At 43.2% G+C, this 5458-nt stretch overlaps 1 long non-coding RNA gene across 2 annotated transcripts in view; it reads right to left on the reverse strand.

Moving 5' to 3' along the window:
• The window catches only part of LOC108447421, a 24268-nt gene extending 18816 nt beyond the window's left edge, over nt 1-5452 (reverse strand). For both annotated transcript variants that reach the window (XR_001862970.1, XR_001862971.1), the window contains exon 1: nt 3011-5452. This is a non-coding gene — a long non-coding RNA (uncharacterized LOC108447421). The remainder of the gene's footprint in view (nt 1-3010) is intronic.
• Between the last annotated feature and the right edge of the window lie 6 nt (nt 5453-5458).

Genomic DNA, 5458 nt, shown 5'->3' on the forward strand with positions numbered 1-5458 from the left:
GGCGAGCCAAAAGCCAGAGAACCCCAGAACCGAATGGCTTGGAAGGAACCTCAAAGACCATCCAATGTCACCTCCTGCCACGGGCAGGGACATCTTCCACTATCCCAGGGTGCTCCAAGTCCCACCCAACCTGGCCTTGAACACTTTCAGGGATGGGGCAGCCACAGCTGCTCTGGGCACTCTGTGCCAGGGCCTCACCACCCTCACAGCCAAGAATTTCTTTCTAATATCTAACCTAAACCTGCCCTCTGTCAGTCTGAAACCATTCTCCCTTGTTCTGTCACTCCAGCTCCTTGTAAATAGCCTCCTTCCATCTTGTAAGCTCCCTTCAGGAAGGCTGCAGTTGGGTCACCCTGAAGTTTCTCTTCTCCAGGCTGAACAACCCCAATGCTCTCAGCCTTTCCCGTAGCAGAGGTGCTCCATCCTTCTGATCATCTTGATGGCCTCCTCTGGACTTGCTCCAACAGGTCAATGCCCTTCCCGTCTGTGCAGACAGGTTGTTAGGATCTGCATTTTTGGTGAGTTTATTCAGACATCCTGACCACGCTGTGTTCAGGTGTGCAGTTCAATTGAGCTAGTATTTTATCTTAAAGGTAAAATGTTCTGAAGTGGTGGTGTTGTAAGAATTTTAGTTAATTAATATTGGTAGAATTTTGTTTAATGAATGTAAGTAATTTTGATTCGCTATTTCTCTTCCCTTACTTCCAGAATGCTGCAAGAACCTGTGCTGCAGCTGGGCAGCTGGATCCCAGATGTGAGCAGCCAGGGCTGGGTTTGGGCCTGAGAACAGGAGATGATGCTTTTGACATGTGGGAGGGCAGTGGAGGCCTTTGAGAACATTAATAACATTACTTGATGCTTCTACAGTGCTTTGCCTGCGCCTGCTTAAAGCTCAACATAGACTATGAGTAATTAGTGATCTGGATGTCTCTGAAATTATCAGCAGCAGCATTTAAATCATCATTAAAATACAATTAGCAGCCCTTTGAACAGAATGCTGTCGTTCAAAGCAGTCTAATTGGTGGCTCGTGGGCCAGTTCTGGACAACAGGAGGATTGTCTGCTTCTCCAACTGCACCAGTTCAAGGAGCACCCTGTCCCAGGAGTGGCAGCCATGCCTCTGGGATGGACATGGTAGAGCCATTATGCGACAGGAAAGGCACCAGCACAAAGTATCCCTTGTGTCCAGACCACTACTTTGAAAATTTATGGACCTCATTTCATCCTGTGTGCTGATTCAAGCAGGCGCAGCCCCAGAACTTTATACTTTGCAATTCAAATCAATTTAGGTTTTTTTATACTCACATTTTAGACTCTGCAGCAAGAGCCACAGGGATGAAAAAAGGGCAGACAATGGTAAGAAAACTCAGTAATCCACATCTATGGGTGACACACTGGCAGACCATGCTGGCGTGTACTTGGGCAAGATGAAGAATTCAGTTGCTGTAGCAGACTGAAAGTGAAGGTCTGGCTTGGATGGTGTTCCCAAACCTGCCAGCCCTACCCCACATTTAGGTAGCTAAATCTGTTACTTCCATGCCTGAGATACTTGTGTTAATTGCAGAAATGCCAACAAAAATGACATGTTTTTAAAGTGTTGGAAGTGTAAATAGCTGCTCTTCTGAAATGGCCACAGTAGATGCATTTTAGCTCAGACCTGCTCTCGCGATACCATTTGCAAATGCATCTTATCTGTTATAATTTCAAGCTGTAGCATTCTATTAGTATCTTTTCATAATATTATTGATGCTCCTGCAAAAAACTGCTGTAGAACAGACTTTAAATACTGGCTTTTTGTCTGTCTCACACAACTGCCACAGGAACAGCACACTACTGTTCCAGGTTTTTGAAGAACCAGTGCTCCCCACCAGCTCCTGCTGCCTGCTTCATAATGCCCTTATTATTTATGCTTTTTCTCTTGAAAATTCAAGTCTAGAACTTAAAATTTTCATGCTTTTGTTTCTTAAAACTAATCAAAGGCAGAGAATGGCCCTGATGTAATCTGTGTAGTGTGTGCTATGGCTGAGCATCCACTGCTGTGAAAGCGCTGCTTGTTCTCTGAAAGGAGGAATTCTTTCAGCCAGCGTCATTGCCCCCTCCTCCTCCAGCCTGCTTTTCCCAGGCACTCTGAGGACTCGCTACCAGTCATTTTCTTGCCCTAAAAGTTTGCTGGAGCAACACCATCATTTACCCCACATGTGCCCAGGGTTCCAAACTCCTCAAGAATTGGCCTCTATGGAAAATCAAAAATTTTGAGTTGGAGCATAGCAGTGGCTCTAGTAAGATATGCTATCTTTTGAATCATCTTTTCTTTGGACTGGTAGTCCAACATCTCAGTGTCGGCTTCACTGCACGCTATCAGAGAAACTCTTTTCCTCTGCCGGTCATGTAGCAAGCGGCTTTCGCATACTTGCTGTCTACAAAAGAGGTCAGTGTTGGCCTGGCATGTTTCACTATCATTTCAAAGAGAAAAGAAGGAGAAAAAGAAGGCTCAGGGGAAACCCTAATGCTCTCTACAACTACCTGAAAGGAGGTTGTGGCGAGGTGGGTGTTGGAGTCTTCTTCCAGGCAACAATCAATAGGTCAATGGAAAATGGCCTCAAGTTGTGCCAAGGGTGGTTCAAGTTCGATATTACAAAATATTTCTTTACTGAAAGAGTGGTTAAGCATTGGAACAGATTCTCGAGGAAGTGGTGGAGTCAACACCCCTGGAAGTGTTAAAAAACCATGTAGATGTGGCACTTAGGGACATGGTTTAGTGGTGGATTTGATAGTCGATGGTCGGACTCGATGATCTTACAAGACCTTGTACGCATCCTACAGCCTTTGCTAAAAGTCCTCAAAGTTAAACCAGGGGCTTAGGCTGGAAGAGATGGAGAGCTTGAGAAGGGCACAAATTCTACACAGACAACACCAGAGCAGAACAGAAAAGCAAATGAAGATGCTGAAAACCAAAGTTCATTGTAGTCAGTGAGAAAGCAGAGGAATAGTCCACCCCCCAGCTCGAGTACCTGTAGGAGCTCCATGCTTCCACAAAAAAGGGCTGATCCCAGCGAGAAGGTGCAAGCTGTACTCACCACGTATCAGCGAAAAAAGTTCCACACAATTTTAATGTTATGGTGGAAGTTATAGCAGAAACTAAATTTTAAATTAAATTGAAACGTTAGAGCAGAGGAATGTTTATTGGGTGAGGGCAGATCAGCTGAAACTTAAGATTTCAGCAAAGTCTGCTTTGCAAAAAGAAAGTTTTACAAAAGAAGCTGTGAGAGTTGATATTACCAAGCTGTTGCTAAAAGAATCGTATTATTTCTCAGAAAAAAACCCAGCTGTTAGCAATAAATGTGTTTAAGCTGAGCAATCACCTATGGAGTTCTGCAATCTTATGTCTTGCAGAAAGCTGAAAAAAGGAGAAGTTCCAGAAATAGACTCCAAGTCCCTAGAGAGCTGATGCTGATGGAGAGACCGATAAGTGTTTTAAATAACCCAGTGATATGCCTTCTATATCCACATCTTTGTCCTAAGAGGAAAATGGTCCATCTGAAGTATCATCTATATTTGAAAAAAGTTACAATATGCTTAAGCAAGATGGTGTTTGTTGATATTTTGTGGAGATACCTGAACACGGAAAATCTTCCATAAATTCTGTGTGATGGTATATGGTTTAATTGCAGCAACCTAAGAGACAAGAAAGGGATGTCACACATGGTAGCAAATACAATGATACAAAATCAGAGCAAGATTGCAACAAGTGACAAATTTTATCCCCAATACTTTTTTAAACCCCAACAATTTTTCTTCAATTTCTTGTATTTTTGCAACTCTTTTTGACTAAGTGACAGGCGTGCCTAGAACTGTGAGCACTGAAGTAGCAATGCAGAAAAGCACCCAGCCCACAGGGCGAGCCCACGGCCACTTGCAGACCTGGCAGTGACGTGAAGGCTGGGAGCTCTTCTACAGCAGAAAGAACTGAGAAGTTCTGGGGCAGCAGCTCCACAGCAAGATGCACCAGGCTGAGAAAAGAGGAGAAATATTATGGGAAATCACATCAAACAAGTGCTTTCCTTGGATAACATATGTATCTATTACTCCCAGGCAGATGGACCTTTCAGGTCACAGTGGCTAGTCTGTTGCACAGCCTGTGTCCATGTTCCTCTCACTGTGGGACTGATTTTCGTTAGCAAAGGAACCAAGACTAAACTGATAACATTCATCTCTGTTCTTGCTCTGACATGGTTATTCGTTAGTTCTTCCTAATGACTGTTCAGTTCCTTCCTTTGAGGGAGCCACTCCTAATTCTCTTCTGTTCAGGTTGGATAATGAGTCACTGACTTTAATACCAACCGCCATTAACCCTTCCTTTACACAACCAACATCCGGGAACAGTGGAAGACGCTGTGTCTCAGTGCTGAGGAAGAAGATTGATGAATCCTGGAGGCTTTCTGCTGCTGGTTGATGAAAAAACATCTTGTTTGCCTCAGTCTTTGATTAATTGCTCTTTAAATCTAGCTTAATCTACCTGCTTTCCAGAGTAATTTTGTTTTCTGTAAATTTAACTTATTTTCCATTGTCTTCTTGTCTGGCCAAACTTTTAGTTTGTATTAAATAAGTTCTGGAAGCACCTTGTTTCCCCTTGTGCTTTTCCTCTCTTTTCTTTTCTTTGGGAAGGGAGGGTTGTGTTTGTGGCTGGGCACATGAGCCGGGCAGTGTTCAGTTCTGCTGCGCCTCCCTGACTCCCAAGGATGCTGACAGCCAGGCTCCTCGTGGCACATGCTCTGGACTAGTTTCCTTCCTAAACAGCAAAATAGAAAAAAAACACAAGCAAATTTATCATCTTTTATTTATAGATGATTTTCCATTCCTAAGACTATTGAACTAAAGACCCTGTGAGACAATTAACAACAAGAAGCAAATTCTTCTTGGCTCAGTTATTGCTCACAAGGCTACTTAGAGAATGGCTTGTTTGTGATCAAGCTTTCCGCTGTTGGAGCATTGAATACATGCAGGGCTCTCTGATAACCTGCCTTTTAGGCACCTCATGTATGGCAATACTTGTTATTTTGACCAAATTTTTGTGATTTTTGGGATATTTGGAATTCTGAAGTTCTTCCTCCTCGATCTGCTTTCCTTCTATTAGCACTACTGTCCTGCTGCCATGTTCCTCAAAGTGTTCCAAATGGTTTTATTATTCCAATGATATTATAACGTATCTATATCCTTATTGGATAATCTAAGGATTCTAAGGGAAAAGTAGCTTGGAAAGAGACCAGACTATTTACTTAGGAAACCACATTCTCAGATTACTGCAAAAACAGATTTCTAAGAAGAAACATACGCTTGTCATTGGTTACTTCCATAGCTTTTTCAGTATGCTTTATTCCATCATCCTGATGCTGTACCAGGTGGGCTCAGATACACACATCCATGGCACTCACCTCCTGGGATTGAGCTGGCCCATTCCT

This window comes from Corvus brachyrhynchos, unplaced genomic scaffold, assembly GCF_000691975.1.
Source record: "Corvus brachyrhynchos isolate BGI_N302 unplaced genomic scaffold, ASM69197v1 scaffold266, whole genome shotgun sequence".
NCBI lineage: Eukaryota > Metazoa > Chordata > Aves > Passeriformes > Corvidae > Corvus > Corvus brachyrhynchos.